Here is a 22,925-nt window from a genome sequence, read left to right on the forward strand (position 1 = left end):
AGATAAGTAATGAATGAAATACAAAAAAATACTTCAAAATGAGCTACATTAAAGATAAGAGCATTAGTTAAGTAGTTAAAAACAGTCAAACTCTGTTTAAAGAACAGCTACTTTAAAGGCAATTGGATTAAATAAGCAGTGAAAGAAAGGAAAGCAAAGAGCTGGTCAAACTTTGGCCACACTAAGGGCCAGTGTATTAGATAAGTAGTGAAAAACTCAAAACTTACAGCACCTGGTATTCTAGGCAGTCTCCCATCAAGTACTAACTAGGCCCAACTCTGTAGCTTCTGAGATCAAGGCGAGATCAGAGGCGTGAACAGGGTGGTATGGCCGTGGTGAAAGCTGCTGCAAAAAGCCCCTATTTTAAGGTGAGGCACACTAAATTGCCATTATACTAGATAAGTAATGAATGAAATACAAAAAAAATACTTCAAAATGAGCTACATTAAAAAGATAAGAGCATTAGTTAAGTAGTTAAAAACAGTCAAACTCTGTTTAAAGAACAGCTACTTTAAAGGCAATTGAATTAAATAAACAGTAAGGGAAAGCAAAGAGCTGGTCAAACTTTGGCCACACTAAGAGACCAGTGTATTAGATAAGTAGTAGAAAAAACTCAAAAACTTACAGCACCTGGTATTCCTAGGCAGTCTCATCCATCCAAGTACTAACTAGGCCCAACTCTGCTTAGCTTCTGAGATCAGGCAGAGATCAGGCGTGAACAGGGTGGTATGGCACGTAGCAGAAAGCTGCTGCAAAAAGCCCCTATTTTAAGGTGAGGCACACTAAGTGCCATTATACTAGATAAGTAATGAATGAAATACAAAAAAACTTCTTAAAATAGGCTACATTAAAGATAAGAGCATTAGTTAAGTAGTTAAAAACAGTCAAACTCTGTTTTAAAGAACAACAGCTACTTTAAAGGCAATTGAATTAAATAAGCAGTAAAGGGAAGCAAGAGAGCTGGTCAAACTTTGGCCACACTAAGGGCCAGTGTATTAGATAAGTAGTGAAAAAACTAAAAAACTTACAGCACCTGGTATTTCCTAGGCAGTCTCCCATCCAAGTACTAACTAGGCCCAACTCTGCTTAGCTTCTGAGATCAGAGCGAGATCAGAGGCGTGAACAGGAGTGTGGTATGGCGTAAAGCGAAGCTGCTGCAAAAAAGCCCCTATTTTAAGGTGAGGCACACTAAAATTGCCATTATACTAGATAAGTAATGAATGAAATACAAAAAATACTTCAAAATGAGCTACATTAAAGATAGAGCATTAGTTAAGTAGTTAAAAACAGTCAAACTCTGTTTAAAGAACAGCTACTTTAAAGGCAATTGAATTAAATAAGCAGTAAACGAAGGAAAGCAAAGAGGCTGGTCAAACTTTGGCCACACTAAGGGCCAGTGTATTAGATAAGTAGTGAAAAAACTCAAAACTTACAGCACCTGGTATTCCTAGGTAGTCTCCATCCAAGTACTAACTAGGCCCAACTCTCATAACAGCTTCTGAGATCAGGCGAGATCAGGCGTGAACAGGAGTGAAAGTATGGCCGTAAGCGAAAGCTGCTGCAAAAAGCCCCTATTTTTAAGGTGAGGCACACTAAATTGCCATTATACTAGATAAGTAATGAATGAAATACAAAAAATACTTACTTCAAAATGAGCTACATTAAAGATAAGAGCATTAGTTAAGTGTTAAAAACAGTCAAACTCTGTTTAAGAACAGCTACTTTAAAGGCAATTGAATTAAATAAGCAGTAAGGGAAAGCAAAGAGGCTGGTCAAACTTTGGCCACACTAAGGGCCAGTGTATTAGATAGAAGTAGTGAAAAAACTCCAAAACTTACAGCACCTGGTATTCCTAGGCAGTCTCCCATCCAAGTACTAACTAGGCCCAACTCTGCTTAGCTTCTGAGATCAGGCTGAGATCAGGCGTGAACAGGGTGCAGTATGGGCGTATAGCAAAAGCTGCTGCAAAAGCCCTATTTTAAGGTGAGGCACACTAAGTGCCATTATACTAGATAAGTAATGAATGAAATACAAAAAATGCTTCAAAATGAGCTACATTAAAGATAAGAGCATTAGTTAAGTAGTTAAAAACAGTCAAACTCTGTTTAAAGAACAACAGCTACTTTAAAGAGCAATTGAATTAAATAAGCAGTAAGGGAAAGCAAAGAGCTGGTCAAACTTTGGCCACACTAAGGGCCAGTGTATTAGATAAGTAGTGAAAAAACTCAAAAACTTACAGCACCTGGTATTCCTAGGCAGTCTCCCATCCAAAGTACTAACTAGGCCCAACTCTGCTTAGCTTCTGAGATCAGGCGAGATCAGGCGTGAACAAGGGTGGTATGGCCGTGAGCAAAGCTGCTGCAAAAAGCCCCTATTTTTAAGGTGAGGCACACTAAATTGCCATTATACTAGATAAGTAATGAATGAAATACAAAAAATGCTTCAAAATGAGCTACATTAAAGATAAGAGCATTAGTTAAGTAGTTAAAAACAGTCAAACTCTGTTTAAGAACAGCTACTTTAAAGGCAATTGAATTAAATAAGCAGTAAGGGAAAACAAAGAGCTGGTCAAACTTTGGCCACACTAAGAGCCAGTGTATTAGATAAGTAGTGAAAAAACTCAAAACTTACAGCACCTGGTATTTCCTAGGCAGTCTCCCATCCAAGTACTAACTAGGCCCAACTCTGCTTAGCTTCTGAGATCAGGCGAGATCAGGCGTGCTGTAAACAGTGTGTATGACCGTAAGCAAAAGCTGCTGCAAAAAGCCCCTATTTTAAGGTGAGGCACACTAAGTGCCATTATACTAGATAAGTAATGAATGAAATACAAAAAAAAATACTTTAAAATGAGCTACATTAAAGATAAGAGCATTAGTTAAGTAGTTAAAAACAGTCAAACTCTGTTTAAAGAACAGCTACTTTAAAGGCAATTGGATTAAATAAGCAGTAAGGGAAAGCAAAGAGGCTGGTCAAACTTTGGCCACACTAAGGGCCAGTGTATTAGATAAGTAGTGAAAAAACTCAAAAACTTACAGCACCTGGTATTCCTAGGCAGTCTCCATCAAGTACTAACTAGGCCCAACTCTGTAGCTTCTGAGATCAGGCGAGATCAGGCGTGAACAGGTGTGGTATGGCCGTGTGAAAGCTGCTGCAAAAAGCCCCTATTTTAAGGTGAGGCACACTAAGTGCCATTATACTAGATAAGTAATGAATGAAATACAAAAAAAATACTTCAAAATAGAGCTACATTAAAGATAAGAGCATTAGTTAAGTAGTTAAAAACAGTCAAACTCTATTTAAAGAACAGCTACTTTAAAGGCAATTGAATTAAATAAGCAGTAAGGGAAAGCAAAGAGAGCTGGTCAAACTTTGGCCACACTAAGGGCCAGTGTATTAGATAAGTAGTGAAAAAACTCAAAACTTACAGCACCTGGTATTTCCTAGGCAGTCTCCCATCCAAGTACTAACTAGGCCCAACTCTGCTTAGCTACTGAGATCAGGCGAGATCAGGCGTGAACAGGGTGGGTATATGGCCGTGCGAAAGCTGCTGCAAAAGCCCCTATTGCACAGGTGAGGCACACTAAGTGCCATTATACTAGATAAGTAATGAATGAAATACAAAAAAAAATGCTTCAAAATGAGCTACATTAAAGATAAGAGCATTAGTTAAGTAGTTAAAAACAGTCAAACTCTGTTTAACAGAACAGCTACTTTAAAGGCAATTGAATTAAATAAGCAGTAAGGAAAGCAAAGAGCTGGTCAAACTTTGACCACACTAAGAGCCAGTGTATTAGATAAGTAGTGAAAAAACTCAAAAACTTACAGCACCTGGTATTCCTAGGCAGTCTCCCATCCAAGTACTAACTAAGGCCCAACTCTGTAGCTTCTGAGATCAGGCGAGATCAGGCGTGAACAGGGTGGTATGGCCGTAAGCGAAAGCTGCTGCAAAAGCCCCTATTTTAAGGTGAGGCACACTAAGTGCCATTATACTAGATAAGTAATGAATGAAATACAAAAAAAATACTTCAAAATGAGCTACATTAAAGATAAGAGCATTAGTTAAGTAGTTAAAAACAGTCAAACTCTGTTTAAAGAACAGCTACTTTAAAGGCAATTGAATTAAATAAGCAGTAAGGCAAAGCAAAGAGCTGGTCAAACTTTGGACCACACTAAGAGGCCAGTGTATTAGATAAGTAGTGAAAAAACTCAAAACTTACAGCACCTGGTATTCCTAGGCAGTCTCCATCCAGAAGTACTAACTAGGCCCAACTCTGCTTAGCTTCTGAGATCAGGCGAGATCAGGCGTGAACAGGGTGGTATGGCCGTGAAAGCAAAGAAAGCTGCTGCAAAAGCCCCTATTTTAAGGTGAGGCACACTAAGTGCCATTATACTAGATAAGTAATGAATGAAATACAAAAAAATACTTCAAAATGAGCTACATTAAAGATAAGAGCATTAGTTAAGTAGTTAAAAACAGTCAAACTCTGTTTAAAGAACAGCTACTTTAAAAGGCAATTGAATTAAATAAGCAGTAAAGGAAAACAAAAAGCTGGTCAAACTTTGACCACACTAAGAGACCAGTGTATTAGATAAGTAGTGAAAAAACTCAAAACTTACAGCACACCTGGTATTTCCTAGGCAGTCTCCCATCCAAAGTACTAACTAGGCCCAACTCTGTAGCAAGCTACAGAGATCAGGCGAGATCAGGCGTGAACAGGGTGTAGTATGGCCGTAAGCGAAAGCTGCTGCAAAAAGCCCCCTATTTTAAGGTGAGGCACACTAAATTGCCATTATACTAGATAAGTAATGAATGAAATACAAAAAAAAATACTTCAAAATGAGCTACATTAAAGATAAGAGCATTAGTTAAGTAGTTAAAAACAGTCAAACTCTGTTTAAAGAACAGCTACTTTAAAGGCAATTGAATTAAATAAGCAGTAAAGGAAAGCAAAAAGAGCTGGTCAAACTTTGAGCCACACTAAGGGCCAGTGTATTAGATAAGTAGTGAAAAACTCAAAAACTTACAGCACCTGGTATTCCTAGGCAGTCTCCCATCCAAGTACTAACTAGGCCCAACTCTGTAGCTTCTGAGATCAGGCGAGATCAGGCGTGAACAGGGTGGTATGGCCGTAGCGAAAGCTGCTGCAAAAAGCCCCTATTTTAAGGTGAGGCACACTAAGTGCCATTATACTAGATAAGTAATGAATGAAATACAAAAAAAATACTTCAAAATGAGCTACATTAAAGATAAGAGCATTAGTTAAGTAGTTAAAAACAGTCAAACTCTGTTTAAAGAACAGCTACTTTAAAGGCAATTGAATTAAATAAGCAGTAAGGAAAGCAAAGAGCTGGTCAAACTTTGACCACACTAAGAGACCAGTGTATTAGATAAGTAGTGAAAAAACTCAAAAACTTACAGCACCTGGTATTCCTAGGCAGTCTCCCATCCAAGTACTAACTAGGCCCAACTCTGCTTAGCTTCTGAGATCAGGCAGAGATCAGGCGTGAACAGGTGTGGTATGGCCGTCAGCGAAAGCTGCTGCAAAAACCCCTATTTTTAAGGTGAGGCACACTAAGTGCCATTATACTGAATAAGTAATGAATGAAATACTAAAAAAAAATACTTCAAAATGAGCTACATTAAAGATAAGAGCATTAGTTAAGTAGTTAAAAACAGTCAAACTCTGTTTAAAGAACAGCTACTTTAAAGGCAATTGAATTAAATAAGCAGTAAAGGAAAGCAAAGAGCTGGTCAAACTTTATGGCCACACTAAGGGCCAGTGTATTAGATAAATGTGTGAAAAAACTCAAAACTTACAGCACCTGGTATTCCTAGGCAGTCTCCCATCCAAGTACTAACTAGGCCCAACTCTGCTTAGCTTCTGAGATCAGGCGAGATCAGGCGTGAACAGGGTGGTATGGCCGTCAAAGCAAAAGCTGCTGCAAAAAGCCCCTATTTTAAGGTGAGGCACACTAAGTGCCATTATACTAGATAAGTAATGAATGAAATACAAAAAAATACTTCAAAATGAGCTACATTAAAGATAAGAGCATTAGTTAAGTAGTTAAAAACAGTCAAACTCTGTTTAAAGAACAGCTACTTTAAAGGCAATTGAATTAAATAAGCAGTAAGGAAAGCAAAAGAGCTGGTCAAACTTTGGCCACACTAAGGGCCAGTGTATTAGATAAGTAGTGAAAAAACTCAAAACTTACAGCACCTGGTATTCCTAGGCAGTCTCCCATCCAAGTACTAACTAGGCCCAACTCTGCTTAGCTTCTGAGATCAGGCGAGATCAGGCGTGAACAGGGTGGTATGGCCGTGCGAAAAAGCTGCTGCAAAAAAGCCCCTATTTTAAGGTGAGGCACACTAAGTGCCATTATACTAGATAAGTAATGAATGAAATACAAAAAAAAAAATACTTCAAAATGAGCTACATTAAAGATAAGAGCATTAGTTAAGTAGTTAAAAACAGTCAAACTCTGTTTAAAGAACAGCTACTTTAAAGGCAATTGAATTAAATAAGCAGTAAAGGAAAGCAAAGAGAGCTGGTCAAACTTTGGCCACACTAAGGGCCAGTGTATTAGATAAGTAGTGAAAAAACTCAAAAACTTACAGCACCTGGTATTCCTAGGCAGTCTCCCATCCAAGTACTAACTAGGCCCAACTCTGTAGCTTCTGAGATCAGGCGAGATCAGGCGTGAACAGGGTGGTATGGCCGTGGCGAAAGCTGCTGCAAAAGCCCTATTTTAAGGTGAGGCACACTAAGTGCCATTATACTAGATAAGTAATGAATGAAATACAAAAAAATACTTCAAAATGAGCTACATTAAAGATAAGAGCATTAGTTAAGTAGTTAAAAACAGTCAAACTCTGTTTAAAGAACAGCTACTTTAAAGGTAATTGAATTAAATAAGCAGTAATGGAAAGCAAAGAGCTGGTCAAACTTTGGCCACACTAAGGGCCAGTGTATTAGATAAGTAGTGAAAAAACTCAAAAACAAACAGCACCTGGTATTCCTAGGCAGTCTCCCATCCAAGTACTAACTAGGCCCAACTCTGTAGCTTCTGAGATCAGGCGAGATCAGGCGTGAACAGGGTGGTATGGCGTAAAGCGATAGCTGCTGCAAAAAGCCCCTATTTTAAGGTGAGGCACACTAAGTGCCATTATACTAGATAAGTAATGAATGAAATACAAAAAAATACTTCAAAATGAGCTACATTAAAGATAAGAGCATTAGTTAAGTAGTTAAAAACAGTCAAACTCTGTTTAAAGAACAGCTACTTTAAAGGCAATTGAATTAAATAAGCAGTAAGGAAAGCAAAGAGCTGGTCAAACTTTGGCCACACTAAAGAGCCAGTGTATTAGATAAGTAGTGAAAAAACTCAAAAACTTACAGCACCTTGGTATTCCTAGGCAGTCTCCCATCCAAGTACTAACTAGGCCCAACTCTGCTTAGCTTCTGAGATCAGGCGAGATCAGGCGTGAATTTTTTTTTTTTTTTTTTTTATTTTTTTACACAAGTACAAACGATACAAACTACAATAAACCACCTGAAGGAAACCCTTTTACATGGGGCAGTACACCTTTGTAAAATTAAACATAAAATTAACATACATAGGTTCCGACATCCGACTCTTTTAAAACATACATAAAATCAACTGTCGTCATCAGGCATCTTCCAGTCAAATTCTTCAAAGATCTTATATACATCATAAGTAAAAATGTGATAAAAGTCATTGAGTTTTCCCAAGTTCTTGTAGTAACAATACAAATATTTCAGATAGTTTTCAGCTTTTTCTTCAATATTCTTTCAATATCCAAGACAGATTTCTCTCTTTTTGCCACCACCCTTCTCTCCCATATTGCTCCTTTCATTAGCATGACAAGAAGATTAATGATTTTGCTATTTTTACACTCCTTATATTCACCCAACATTACAATTTTATTCCATTCTGATTCGTCTTCATAGTGCTCTCCTTTCAAAAGTTCAAACAGTCTTTTGCATTTAGTTTTTAAAATGTCCAGTTCTTTGCAATATAAAAACAGGTGCAGGAAGCCTTCATCCTCTTTGTTGCACACCTTACAGATGGAGCTCTGCTCCATTCCAATCTTAATGTAAAATCACGTCTGTAAAAATAGCTTTGTGTCTGATTAAAAATTCCAGGTTTCCCAGTTTTCGTTTCAACTATCCTTCCTTTTATGTTACTCCATATGTTTTCTTCTTTCAAGTCTTTATATTTCTGCTTCCAATAGTCATTTGCTTTAGGTTTCTTAAAAATCGTATCTCTAAAAACACCATAAAACATTTTGACAGTACATTCCTTGAAAATATGTAGTTTCTCTCTAAAAATAAGCGTTCACATCTTTCTCCGGTTCACCTGGCTCCATATTTTCAATTTTTTCAATCCAGTCTTTTGGTATTGCGTTTTTAATCATGCAGTACTTATTTATGATTTCTTGTTTGGTATAGTCCTCCTTAGCTTCTTCCATAGTGTCAAAAACATATTGAACTGGTAAAAATCCTCTTTGAACTCAAACAGAACATCTCTTACTCTCGCTATCCCCACATCCCACCATTTCTTAAAAAACAACTCTTTTCCTTGATTCACAATGTTCTTGTTTAAAAACAATGGTTGATTTAAAATGTCCTCTCGTCCCTTCGGGATGTAATGCACATGCTTAAAAAAACTCTCCCCAGGCACTCAACTGTTCCTTGTAAAAATCTGGCAAATCTTTCCACATCCAGTTTTTGTTCTCATCCATAAAATATTCTCCCCCATATTGACATTCCCACATTTGTTTAAAAAATACAACATAGTTTTTTTCCAAACAGTTTCAATTCTTGCATCCAGATATTTCTTCACCAGTTTAACTCTCAAACATTTCTTCCTTTGTGCAACATCAATAAGACCCAAGCCGCCTTTCTCAACAGCCCCTACAAGGGTGTCATCATAATCCTCGGTGGCTTTCCTCCATAAATACTCAGTAAAACATTTTTCAATCTTTTTCAACCCACAGAGGCATACTTGTAACATATAAAAATAACAAATCTTTGAAGTCATTAAAACATTCAAAATTAAGACCTTTCCTTTCAAGCACAGATTTCTTGTTTTCCACCAGTTCATCCTTCTTTCAATATCTCTAAAATTCCTTCCCACATGATCTCATTTGTTTTCTTGTCATCCTCTCCCATGCTAACTCCTAAAATCTTCATTTCCTTAACTTCTTTAAAGTTAAAAGTGTCTGTTAAGGCTGGGGCTCCGCCAAATCTCATGTACATTGTTTTATCCTCATTTATTTTCCCCAGTTTATTACAGAATTCTGAACTACGTCCATAGCCACCTTAACACTATGTACGTCTCTTACTATTAACGTTGTGTCATCTGCGTATTGGAAAATCCTATTCTCTGATCTACCTCCTTCAATATCGATTCCTCTCACATTCTTCTCTCCTCTTACTGCTAAGCCCAGAGGCTCTGCCACCAAGGAATATAAAAGCGCTGAAAGGGGACATCCCTGCCTTACAGATCTTGTGAGCTTAAAACATTTAGTTAAAAAACCATTGCATTTAATCCTCGTCACCACTCCTTTGTATAAAATCTTAATCCATCTGATAAAATTTTCCCCGAAGCCAAAACTCTTTAAAATCCCAAATAAAAACTGATGCTCCACTCGGTCGAAGGCTTTTTCGAAATCAAGACTTACAATGTAACCTTCCAGATTTTTGTCCTTTATATAACTTATTGTGTCCCTAATACTAATTGTAGTATCTGATATATCTCTGCCTTTCACTCCATATGCTTGATTTGTCTTGATAATTTTTGGCATCACCTCCTTTAGTCTATTAGCTAAAACCTTAGATAAAATTTTTAAGTCAGTGTTCAACATTGTCAAAGGTCTGTAATTTTTCAATTCTTTTTTATCTCCTTTCTTCTTATAAATAATTTTCATTAAACCCATACTCATTCTTAAATTCATGTGTCCCTTATTAAAAATGTCATCATACACTTTCTTTAAAATGCCAATTAAAATACCCTTGAAAACAATATAAAATTCATTGCCTAGACCATCAATTCCTGGACTTTTATTCCTGTTCAATTCGTTTAATGGCTCTTTCTATTTCTCCTTCATTTATTTCCATATCATAAGCTTCTTTGTCTTCCTTTTCAACTTTTGTTTCAATTATGTTGAACAATTCTTCACATTCATCTTGCACCCCTTCAGTTGTAAAAAGTTTCTCATAATACATTTTTATCTCTTCTAGTATTTCTTTGTTATCCTTTATTTCTTCTCCATACTCATTTTTAATAGCTGTTATCATTTCAGCTTTCCCCTTCCTCTTTTCTAGATTAAAGAAAAATTTTGTACATTTCTCTCCTTCCACTATATATCTAGCTTTACTTCTTAAGCGTGCACCTTCATATTTTTCTTCTTCTAAAACTTTAAGTTTATCTTCCAGATCTTTTATTTTTGACACATTCTTCTCATTATTCTGATTAAGCTCCTTTCTAAGTTCTCTCTTGTTTTTATTTCTGTGTACCTTTTACATCTCTCCACCGATCTACAAAACTGTATAGTATGTCTTTTAATTAGAAACTTAACGTTTTCCCACCATATCCTTTTATCTTCCACATACATTTCATTCTGTTTTTCTTTTCTATCAATTCTTTTATGTCTTGGACATAGCTGTCTCTTTTTAAAACCTCAGCATTTAAAACCCAAACACCTGGCCCCCTTTTAATCGTGCTCCAGTCCACTTTCATAAATAGTGGCTTATGGTCATAAACTTGTTTCCTCATATCTCATATCTTCAATAAAACCCTCTACATTTCTTGAACACAAAATAAAATCAATTCTCGTTTGGCACATAAAATTCCCTACCATTTGCCTTCTAGAATATTGTCTTCTTTTCCCATTTCTCTCTCTCCACACATCTACCATATTATTGTTTCTCATCAACAAATTCAATTCCTTCCTTCCTGTATCGGTTTTAAAAACCATTCCGTCAGCCATATCTAACTTGCTTAAAACAGTATTAAAATCCCCCAATACAATAGCATACTTATATTTCATTAAAAATATCCTTAGATCCTTAAAAAAATCCCTCTTTTCCTTCTCTTCAACAGGCGCATCGACATTTACCACAGTTACTTTGTTGTCATCATGTTCCATTTCTATTGCCAAACATTTCCCTACATCATCTTTGTAAACAACTTTGTAAACCACATTCATGTTTCTTCTTATTAAAAAAGCCACCCCTCTGCCATATCTTTTATCCTCAGTGCTGCATAATATATCACCATCCCATCTTTTGCTTATTTCACATTTGTGCTTTTCTCTCCAGTTTGTTTCTTGCAATACTATTACATCTACATTTTTAAACATCTCTTTCACCTTTTCAAACTTGTTAAAATCTAAGAGCCCTCTGGCATTAAATGTAGCCAGACTTAAAACCATAAAAAATGAATACATAAAAACGTTAATAAAACCAATGTCTTTAGCTTGTGTCATCCAAACCCTTTAACAGTTCAAATCGATTCTTTAAAAAGTCTTTGTTAGCATTTCTTTTCTTTACCCCATCTAAACTGGGTTTTACCTTGATTTGACGTTTTCTTATGCTTATTTTGATGTTCCTACTGCCATTTCTTCTGTGTCATCTTTAACATCCTCATCTGCATCGAAATATCCTCAAAGTCCCTAGTAATGTCGATCGGTTCCAAAATTCTGTCTGTCTTTCGCTTGTGCATGCTGGTCTTTTGTTCCTCCGTGATTTTACATCGTCTGTCTTGTGATTGTCTGTCCTCCTCATTCTTCTCTGTCTCATCAATAATGTTTTGAACTTCAGTCTTCTCCATTTGTTTCAAACGTTCATTGTCCATATGTTCTCAACCCCTGGCCCTCAATAATGTCTTTGCCGCCGCTTGATTTTCTCTTTCCTGTGGTAAGCCTTCTTCTTGTTCGACTACGCTGTCCCGCTCATGCACCTGCCCACTCACATGAGTCTCTTCATCCTCATACCAACAATCACACTTATTTAAAACTTTTTTACAATCCGGGCACTTAACGCATTGCAATCCCTGGCAAAATGTCCTCTCTCCTCACACTTAAAGCACTTAAAATCTGGGCAGTCTTTCAAGGCGTGCTCAGGGCTCATGCACAGCCGACAGGTTTTAACCTGATGGCTGTGCATCACCTAAAATACTGAAGCCCTTCAGCTGTTTCCAGCCTTGTGCTGTGCGGGAGAACACTACTTCCCTTGGGAGGCGACATTTTACAAATCGTGTGCCATCTTCAACAGTTGTGCCCGGATAAACCCGTCTCTTGATGTCGAAATAGGGTAACTCCCCACCCTTGCAGTTTATCTAAAAATATCTGATCGTCAATGTAAGCGGGCATGTGCATGAATGAGACAACGTAGTCTCTGTTTAGCAACCTCTTTACGCCGCACAGTGTCTCTTTTATCATTAAACCTTCAACCAACAGTTCAACATCGTCGATATTCTCTAATGTCGCCGTATTCCTTATTTTGTTTAGGTCTTACCGCCAAGACATTTCCTTTGCCGACCTTTTCCGTTACAGCTTTTATGATGTCCCCCGCCCTCGCATTCACATTACAGATGTCCACCGTCACAGTTGCTTCTTTCAGGTAATCCTTCTTTGAGTTGTTTCTCTTTTGTTCCTTATCTTTTGCATTCCCATCTCGTCGTTTATTTCCAGTTCCGTGTTCATTAACCAATTCTGTTTCTCCAGCCAAGTCCAAGTTCATAGCCATCTGTCCGTCCGCCATAGATGAAAAAAAAATAAATAAATAAAAAATAAATAAATAAATAAATAAAAAATAAATAAATAAATAACTGAATAAAACCACCTTCCAGACAGCACTAGGCTGCTGTTAGGTGGTTTAAACACTCACAAAAACACACAAAAAACTAAATTAAAGTCCGAAAAAGTTCACAAACAAACACTAATAATAAACACAAAATGGAGGAGAGCCTTCCTCTCCCAACTACTGCCAAGTCACTTCCTGTGTGCTCTCTAGCGCCAACAGGGTGGTATGGCCGTGAACAGCGAAAGCTGCTGCAAAAAGCCCCTATTTTAAGGTGAGGCACACTAAGTGCCATTATACTAGATAAGTAATGAATGAAATACAAAAAAAAATACTTCAAAATGAGCTACATTAAAGATAAGAGCATTAGTTAAGTAGTTAAAAACAGTCAAACTCTGTTTAAAGAACAGCTACTTTAAAGGCTATTGAATTAAATAAGCAGTAAGGGAAAGCAAAGAGCTGGTCAAACTTTGACCACACTAAGGGCCAGTGTATTAGATAAGTAGTGAAAAAACTCAAAAACTTACAGCACCTGGTATTCCTAGGCAGTCTCCCATCCAAGTACTAACTAGGCCCAACTCTGCTTAGCTTCTGAGATCAGACGAGATCAGGCGTTTTTTTTTTTTTTTTTTTTTTATTATTTTTTTACACAAACGATACAAACTACAATAAACCACCTGAAGGGGGAAACCCTTTTACATGGGGGGAGTACACCTTTGTAAAATTAAACATAAAATTAACATACATAGGTTCCGACATCCGACTCTTTTAAAACATACATAAAATCAACTGTCGTCATCAGGCATCTTCCAGTCAAATTCTTCAAAGATCTTATATACATCATAAGTAAAAATGTGATAAAAGTAATTGAGTTTTCCCAAGTTCTTGTAGTAACAATACAAATATTTCAGATAGTTTTCAGCTTTTTCTTCAATATTCTTTCAATATCCAAGACAGATTTCTCTCTTTTTGCCACCACCTTCTCTCCCATATTGCTCCTTTCATTAGCATGACAAGAAGATTAATGATTTTGCTATTTTTACACTCCTTATATTCACCCAACATTACAATTTTATTCCATTCTGATTCGTCTTCATAGTGCTCTCCTTTCAAAAGTTCAAACAGTCTTTTGCATTTAGTTTTTAAAATGTCCAGTTCTTTGCAATATAAAAACAGGTGCAGGAAGCCTTCATCCTCTTTGTTGCACACCTTACAGATGGAGCTCTGCTCCATTCCAATCTTGTGTAAAATCACGTCTGTAAAAATAGCTTTGTGTCTGATTAAAAATTCCAGGTTTCCCAGTTTCGTTTCAACTATCCTTCCTTTTATGTTACTCCATATGTTTTCTTCTTTCAAATCTTTATATTTCTGCTTCCAATAGTCATTTGCTTTAGGTTTCTTAAAAATCGTATCTCTAAAAACACCATAAAACATTTTGACAGTACATTCCTTGAAAATATGTAGTTTCTCTCTAAAAATAGCGTTCACATCTTTCTCCGGTTCACCTGGCTCCATATTTTCAATTTTTTCAACCCAGTCTTTTGGTATTGCGTTTTTAATCATGCAGTACTTATTTATGATTTCTTGTTTGGTATAGTCCTCCTTAGCTTCTTCCATAGTGTCAAAAACATATTGAACTGGTAAAAATCCCTCTTTGAACTCATACAGAACATCTCTTACTCTCGCTATCCCCACATCCCACCATTTCTTAAAAAACAACTCTTTTCCTTGATTCACAATATTCTTGTTTAAAAACAATGGTTGATTTAAAATGTCCTCTCGTCCTTCGGGATGTAATGCACATGCTTTAAAAACTCTCCCCAGGCACTCAACTGTTCCTTGTAAAAATCTGGCAAATCTTTCCACATCCAGTTTTTCGTTCTCATCCATAAAATATTCTCCCCCATATTGACATTGCCACATTTGTTTAAAAAATACAACATAGTTTTTTTCCAAACAGTTTCAATTCTTGCATCCAGATATTTCTTCACCAGTTTAACTCTCAAACATTTCTTCCTTTGTGCAACATCAATAAGACCCAAGCCGCCTTTCTCAACAGCCCCTACAAGGGTGTCATACGCAATCCTCGGTGGCTTTCCCTCCCATAAATACTCAGTAAAACATTTTTTCAATCTTTTTTCAACCCACAGAGGCATACTTGTAACATATAAAAATAACAAATCTTTGAAGTCATTAAAACATTCAAAATTAAGACCTTTCCTTTCAAGCACAGATTTCTTGTTTTCCACCAGTTCATCCTTCTTTCAATATCTCCTAAAATTCCTTCCCACATGATCTCATTTGTTTTCTTGTCATCCTCTCCCATGCTAACTCCTAAAATCTTCATTTCCTTAACTTCTTTAAAGTTAAAAGTGTCTGTTAAGGCTGGGGCTCCGCCAAATCTCATGTACATTGTTTTATCCTCATTTATTTTCCCCGGATTTATTACAGAATTCTGAACTACGTCCATAGCCACCTTAACACTATGTACGTCTCTTACTATTAACGTTGTGTCATCTGCGTATTGGAAAATCCTATTCTCTGATCTACCTCCTTCAATATCGATTCCTCTCACATTCTTCTCTCCTCTTACTGCTAAGCCCAGAGGCTCTGCCACCAAGGAATATAAAAGCGCTGAAAGGGGACATCCCTGCCTTACAGATCTTGTGAGCTTAAAACATTTAGTTAAAAACCATTGCATTTAATCCTCGTCACCACTCCTTTGTATAAAATCTTAATCCATCTGATAAAATTTTCCCCAAGCCAAAACTCTTTAAAATCCCAAATAAAAACTGATGCTCCACTCGGTCGAAGGCTTTTTCAAATCAAGACTTACAATGTAACCTTCCAGATTTTTGTCCTTTATATAACTTATTGTGTCCCTAATACTAATTGTAGTATCTGATATATCTCTGCCTTTCACTCCATATGCTTGATTTGTCTTGATAATTTTTGGCATCACCTCCTTTAGTCTATTAGCTAAAACCTTAGATAAAATTTTTAAGTCAGTGTTCAACATTGTCAAAGGTCTGTAATTTTTCAATTCTTTTTATCTCCTTTCTTCTTATAAATAATTTTCATTAAACCCATACTCATTCTTAAATTCATGTGTCCCTTATTAAAAATGTCATCATACACTTCCTTTAAAATGCCAATTAAAATACCCTTGAAAACAATATAAAATTCATTGCCTAGACCATCAATTCCTGGACTTTTATTCCTGTTCAATTCGTTAATGGCTCTTTCTATTTCTCCTTCATTTATTTCCATATCATAAGCTTCTTTGTCTTCTTTTTCAACTTTTGTTTCAATTATGTTGAACAATTCTTCACATTCATCTTGCACCCCTTCAGTTGTAAAAAGTTTCTCATAATACATTTTTATCTCTTCTAGTATTTCTTTGTTATCCTTTATTTCTTCTCCATACTCATTTTTAATAGCTGTTATCATTTCAGCTTTCCCCTTCCTCTTTTCTAGATTAAAGAAAAATTTTGTACATTTCTCTCCTTCCACTATATATCTAGCTTTACTTCTTAAACGTGCACCTTCATATTTTTCTTCTTCTAAAACTTTAAGTTTATCTTCCAGATCTTTTATTTTTGACACATTCTTCTCATTATTCTGATTAAGCTCCCTTTCTAAGTTCTCTCTTGTTTTTATTTCTGTGTACCTTTTACATCTCTCCACCGATCTACAAAACTGTATAGTATGTCTTTTAATTAGAAACTTAACGTTTTCCCACCATATCCTTTTATCTTCCACATACATTTCATTCTGTTTTTCTTTTCTATCAATTCTTTTATGTCTTGGACATAGCTGTCTCTTTTAAAACCTCAGCATTTAAAACCCAAACACCTGGCCCCCTTTTAATCGTGCTCCAGTCCACTTTCATAAATAGTGGCTTATGGTCACTTAAACTTGTTTCCTCATATCTCATATCTTCAATAAAACCCTCTACATTTCTTGAACACAAAATAAAATCAATTCTCGTTTGGCACATAAAATTCCCTACCATTTGCCTTCTAGAATATTGTCTTCTTTTCCCATTTCTCTCTCGCCACACATCTACCATATTATTGTTTTTCATCAACAAATTCAATTCCTTCCTTCCTGTATCGGTTTTAAAAACCATTCCGTCAGCCATATCTAACTTGCTTAAAACAGTATTAAAATCCCCAATACAATAGCATACTTATATTTCATTAAAAATATCCTTAGATCCTTAAAAAAATCCCTCTTTTCCTTCTCTTCAACAGGCGCATGGACATTTACCACAATTACTTTGTTGTCATCATGTTCCATTTCTATTGCCAAACATTTCCCTACATCATCTTTGTAAACAACTTTGTAAACCACATTCGTGTTTCTTCTTATTAAAAAGGCCACCCCTCTGCCATATCTTTTATCCTCATTGCTGCATAATATATCACCATCCCATCTTTTGCTTATTTCACATTTGTGCTTTTCTCTCCAGTTTGTTTCTTGCAATACTATTACATCTACATTTTTAAACATCTCTTTCACCTTTTCAAACTTGTTAAAATCTAAGAGCCCTCTGGCATTAAATGTAGCCAGACTTAAAACCATAAAAAATGAATAAATAAAAACGTTCATAAAACCAATGTCTTTAGCTTGTGTCATCCAAACCCTTTAACAGTTCAAATCGATTCTTTAAAAGTCTTTGTTAGCATTTCTTTTCTTTATCCCATCTAAACTGGGTTTTACCTTGATTTGACGTTTTCTTATGCTTATTTTTGATGTTCCTACTGCCATTTCTTCTGTGTCGTCTTTAACATCCTCATCTGCATCCGAAATATCCTCAAAGTCCCTAGTAATGTCGATCGGTGCCAAAATTCCTTCTGTCTGTTTCGCTTGTGCATGCTGGTCTTTTGTTCCTCCATGATTTTACATCGTCTGTCTTGTGATTGTCTGTCCTCCTCATTCTTCTCTGTCTCATCAATAATGTTTTGAACTTCAGTCTTCTCCATTTGTTTCAAACGTTCATTGTCCATATGTTCTCCAACCCCCTGGCCCTCAATAATGTCTTTGCCCGCCGCTTGATTTTCTCTTTGCTGTGGTAAGCCTTCTTCTTGTTCGACTACGCTGTCCCGCTCATGCACCTGCCCACTCACATGAGTCTCTTCATCCACATACCAACAATCACACTTATTTAAAACCTTTTTTACAATCCGGGCACTTAACCGCATTGCAATCCCTGGCAAAATGTCCTCTCCTCACACTTAAAGCACTTAAAATCTGGGCAGTCTTTCAAGGCGTGCTCGGGCTCATGCACAGCCGACAGGTTTTAACCTGATGGCTGTGCATCACCCTAAAATACTGAAGCCCTTCAGCTGTTTCCAGCCTTGTGCTGTACGGGAGAGACACTACTTCCCTTGAAGCGACATTTTACAAATCGTGTGCCATCTTCAACAGTTGTGCCCGGATAAACACGTCTCTTGATGTCGAAATAGGGGTAACTCCCCACCCTTGCAGTTTATCTAAAAATATCTGATCGTCAATGTAAGCGGGCATGTGCATGAATGAGACAACGTAGTCTCTGTTTTGCAACCTCTTTACTTCGCACAGTGTCTCTTTTATCATTAAACCTTCAACCAACAGTTCAACATCGTCGATATTCTCTAATGTCACCGTATTCCTTATTTTGTTTAGGTCTTACCGCCAAGACATTTCCTTTGCCGACCTTTTCCGTTACAGCTTTTATGATGTCCTCAGCCCTCGCATTCACATTACAGATGTCCACCGTCACAGTTGCTTCTTTCAGGTAATCCTTCTTTGACTTGTTTCTCTTTTGTTCCTTATCTTTTGCATTCCCATCTCGTCGTTTATTTCCAGTTCCGTGTTCATTAACCAATTCTGTTTCTCCAGCCAAGTCCAAGTTCATAGCCATCTGTCCGTCCGCCATAGATGAAGAGAAAAAAAAAAAAAAAAAAAAAAAAAAAAACTGAATAAAACCACCTTCCAGACAGCACTAGGCTGCTGTTAGGTGGTTTAAACACTCACAAAAACACACAAAAACTAAATTAAAGTCCGAAAAAGTTCACAAAATAAACACTAATAATAAACACAAAATGGAGGAGAGCCTTCCTCTCCCAACTACTGCCAAGTCACTTTCTGTGTGCTCTCTAGCGCCAACAGGGTGGTATGGCCGTAAGCAAAAGCTGCTGCAAAAAGCCCCCTATTTTAAGGTGAGGCACACTAAGTGCCATTATACTAGATAAGTAATGAATGAAATACAAAAAAAAAAATACTTCAAAATGAGCTACATTAAAGATAAGAGCATTAGTTAAGTAGTTAAAACAGTCAAACTCTGTTTAAAGAACAGCTACTTTAAAGGCAATTGAATTAAATAAGCAGTAAGGGAAAGCAAAGAGCTGGTCAAACTTTGACCACACTAAGGGCCAGTGTATTAGATAAGCAGTGAAAAAACTCAAAAACTTACAGCACCTGGTATTCCTAGGCAGTCTCCCATCCAAGTACTAACTAGGCCCAACTCTGCTTAGCTTCTGAGATCAGGCGAGATCAGGCGTGAACAGGGTGGTATGGCCGTAAGCTAAAGCTGCTGCAAAAAGCCCCTATTTTAAGGTGAGGCACACTAAGTGCCATTATACTAGATAAGTAATGAATGAAATACAAAAAAAAATACTTCAAAATGAGCTACATTAAAGATAAGAGCATTAGTTAAGTAGTTAAAAACAGTCAAACTCTGTTTAAAGAACAGCTACTTTAAAGGCAATTGAATTAAATAAGCAGTAAGGGAAAGCAAAGAGCTGGTCAAACTTTGACCACACTAAGGGCCAGTGTATTAGATAAGTAGTGAAAAACTCAAAAATTTACAGCACCTGGTATTCCTAGGCAGTCTCCCATCCAAGTACTAACTAGGCCCAACTCTGCTTAGCTTCTGAGATCAGACGAGATCAGGCGTGAACAGGGTGGTATGGCCGTAAGCTTAAGCTGCTGCAAAAAGCCCCCTATTTTAAGGTGAGGCACACTAAGTGCCATTATACTAGATAAGTAATGAATGAAATACAAAAAAAAAAATACTTCAAAATGAGCTACATTAAAGATAAGAGCATTAGTTAAGTAGTTAAAAACAGTCAAACTCTGTTTAAAGAACAGCTACTTTAAAGGCAATTGAATTAAATAAGCAGTAAGGGAAAGCAAAGAGCTGGTCAAACTTTGACCACACTAAGGGCCAGTGTATTAGATAAGTAGTGAAAAAACTCAAAAACCTACAGCACCTGGTATTCCTAAGCAGTCTCCCATCCAAGTACTAACTAGGCCCAACTCTGCTTAGCTTCTGAGATCAGACAAGATCAGGCGTGAACAAAGTGGTATGGCCGTAAGCGAAAGCTGCTGCAAAAATCCCCCTATTTTAAGGTGAGGCACACTAAGTGCCATTATACTAGATAAATAATGAATGAAATACAAAAAAAAAAATACTTCAAAATGAGCTATATTAAAGATAAGAGCATTAGTTAAGTAGTTAAAAACAGTCAAACTCTGTTTAAAGAAAAGCTACTTTAAAGGCAATTGAATTAAATAAGCAGTAAGGGAAAGCAAAGAGCTGGTCAAACTTTGACCACACTAAGGGCCAGTGTATTAGATAAGTAGTGAAAAAACTCAAAAACCTACAGCACCTGGTATTCCTAAGCAGTCTCCCATCCAAGTACTAACTAGGCCCAACTCTGCTTAGCTTCTGAGATCAGACGAGATCAGGCGTGAATTTTTTTTTTTTATTTTGTTTTATTTGAACAGTCATATTTTAACAGTCATTCAATAACATTTCCAATCCAGAGTCCATTAAAATCTTGCAAACTTCCTTGGTAAAAACATTATAAAACAGACCAATTTTCTCTTCTTGTTTAAAATAATAAAACAAGCATTGAACATACTTTTCAAATTTCCTTTTAAACACATTCCACACATCCAATAAAATATTTTCTTTTTTTGCCACTATCCTTCTTTCCCATACTGCACTCTTAATCAGCATCACAATTAAAAGTTTTTTGTTTTTACATTGCTTATCCAAACCCAACATCACCACCTTATTCCATTCAAAACTTTCATTATCATCTTCCCTTCTCAAACTTAAAATCAAACTTTTGCATTTACCATTAAAATCCTCCAGTTCGTTACAATATAAAAACAGGTGTAAAATCCTTCATCATTATCATTACAAACTTTACAAGTAGCGCTTCGTTCCATTCCAATTTTGTTTAAAATGACATCTGTAAAAATCACTTTGTGTCTAATAAAATATTCAGAGTTTTCCAATTTCGTTTGTACAAATTTTCCATTTAGGTTCCCCCATATACTGTCTTCTTTTAAATCGTTAAATTTCTGTAGCCAATATGCATTCACAGCAGGCTTCTTAAAACAGCATTTCTAAAAACAGAGTAAAACCTTTTCACCGTACATTCATTAAAAACATGCAGTTTTTCCCCCGTCCTCACATACAAGTCTTTTTCTTGCTTGTCTTCTTCCATATTTTCAATTCTCTTTATACACTCTTGCGGTATTGCATTCTTAATCACGTCATATTTGTTTATTATCTCTCGTGTGCTATAATCCTCCTTTGCCTCCTCCATCACATCCACAATGTATCGCACTGGTAAAAACCCTTCTTTAAATTCATATAAAACATCTCTGACTTTTGTGATCCCCACATCCCACCATTTCTTAAAAAATACCTCCTTCCCTTGATTTAAAATACAGTTGTTTAAGAATAAAGGCTGATTTAAAATGTTCTCTCGACCTTGTGGCTTAAAATGCACATTATTTAAAAATTTGCTCCACGCCCCAGTAGTTCTTTATAAAAATCTGGCAGCATATCCGTCATCCATTTTTTGTCACCCCATTGTTCTCTTCCATGCCGCTTTGTTATCTTCGTCCATGTACTTTTGAATCATTTTTACCCTCAGACTGTTCTTTCTTTGTTCCACATCCATTAACCCCAATCCTCCCTTCCCCACCTCTCCAATTAAAGTGTTATGTGCTATTCTTGGTGGCTTTCCTTCCCATAAAAATCTAAAAACATTTGTTCAGCCTTTTTTCTACCCACAACGGCATAGATGCCACATATAAAATATGCCATAACTTAGAAACCATTAAAACATTCAAAATTAAAACCTTTCCTTTCAAAGTTAATGACATTAATTTCCAAAAGATCAACCTTCTCTCAATCCCTCCTAAAATTTCTTGCCACATTGTTCCTTCCGCTTTCTTTTCATCCCTCCCCATTATAATACCTAAAATCTTTATTTCATTAGTTTCCCTAAAAGTAAAGTGCCCGGTTAAAACCTCCGTCCCCCAAATCTCATGTACACCGTTTTATCCTCATTAACTTTAGCCCCCGATACCCTGCAAAATTTTTGTACTACTTTCATTGATTCCCTTACACTGGCCAGATCTTTTAACATTAGCGTTGTATCATCAGCATACTGAAATATATTATTCTCCCCTCCTTCTATACCTATCCCTTTTATTTGTCCCTCCTTCTTTATCGCTAATCCCAGTGGTTCTGCGACTAAAGCATATAAAAGTGCCGACAACGGGCAACCCTGCCTAATTGATCTAGTTAAATTAAAACAGTCTGTTAAAAACCCATTGCATTTTACTCTCGTTACAGCACCTTTATATAAAATTTTAATCCATTTAATAAAATTCCTCCCAAAACCAAAACGCTTTAAAACCCCAAATAAAAAATCATGCTCTACCCTGTCAAAAGCCTTCTCAAAGTCCAAACTGATTATAAAACCATCTTTCCTCTTTTCGGTTATATACCTTATTGTGTCTTTTATGCTCATTGTTGTATCCGCAATGTCCCTTCCTTTAATGCTGTACGCTTGGTTTGTTTTGATTATACTGGGCATCACTTCTTTTAATCTGTTAGCTAAAACTTTGGATAAAATCTTCAGATCGGTGTTAAGCATTGTTATAGGCCTATAATTTTTTAACTCCACTTTGTCTCCTTTCCTTTTATATATCAGCTTCATTAATCCCATTCCCATCCTTTGGTTCATCTCATCTTTCCTAAAAATCTCATCAAATACTTCTTTTAAAATACCGGTTAAAAAA

The 22,925-nt window shown here is 36.4% G+C and overlaps 12 pseudogenes; all 12 read right to left on the minus strand.

Annotated features, from left to right (window-relative positions):
- Nucleotides 1-1,831: 1,831 nt before the first annotated feature.
- LOC122337441 lies at nt 1,832-1,953 on the minus strand (annotated as a pseudogene).
- Nucleotides 1,954-2,230: 277 nt separating this feature from the next.
- On the minus strand, nt 2,231-2,351 carry LOC122337422 (annotated as a pseudogene).
- Nucleotides 2,352-2,624: 273 nt separating this feature from the next.
- Nucleotides 2,625-2,748, minus strand: LOC122337440 (annotated as a pseudogene).
- Nucleotides 2,749-3,816: 1,068 nt separating this feature from the next.
- Nucleotides 3,817-3,934, minus strand: LOC122337425 (annotated as a pseudogene).
- A 276-nt stretch (nt 3,935-4,210) lies between these two features.
- On the minus strand, nt 4,211-4,330 carry LOC122337436 (annotated as a pseudogene).
- Nucleotides 4,331-5,018: 688 nt separating this feature from the next.
- Nucleotides 5,019-5,135, minus strand: LOC122337437 (annotated as a pseudogene).
- A 275-nt stretch (nt 5,136-5,410) lies between these two features.
- On the minus strand, nt 5,411-5,531 carry LOC122337410 (annotated as a pseudogene).
- A 280-nt stretch (nt 5,532-5,811) lies between these two features.
- Nucleotides 5,812-5,930, minus strand: LOC122337373 (annotated as a pseudogene).
- Nucleotides 5,931-6,206: 276 nt separating this feature from the next.
- On the minus strand, nt 6,207-6,325 carry LOC122337390 (annotated as a pseudogene).
- Nucleotides 6,326-19,280: 12,955 nt separating this feature from the next.
- Nucleotides 19,281-19,399, minus strand: LOC122337465 (annotated as a pseudogene).
- A 276-nt stretch (nt 19,400-19,675) lies between these two features.
- Nucleotides 19,676-19,794, minus strand: LOC122337453 (annotated as a pseudogene).
- A 280-nt stretch (nt 19,795-20,074) lies between these two features.
- Nucleotides 20,075-20,193, minus strand: LOC122337477 (annotated as a pseudogene).
- Between the last annotated feature and the right edge of the window lie 2,732 nt (nt 20,194-22,925).

Source organism: Puntigrus tetrazona, unplaced genomic scaffold (assembly GCF_018831695.1).
Source record: "Puntigrus tetrazona isolate hp1 unplaced genomic scaffold, ASM1883169v1 S000000973, whole genome shotgun sequence".
Taxonomy (NCBI): domain Eukaryota; kingdom Metazoa; phylum Chordata; class Actinopteri; order Cypriniformes; family Cyprinidae; genus Puntigrus; species Puntigrus tetrazona.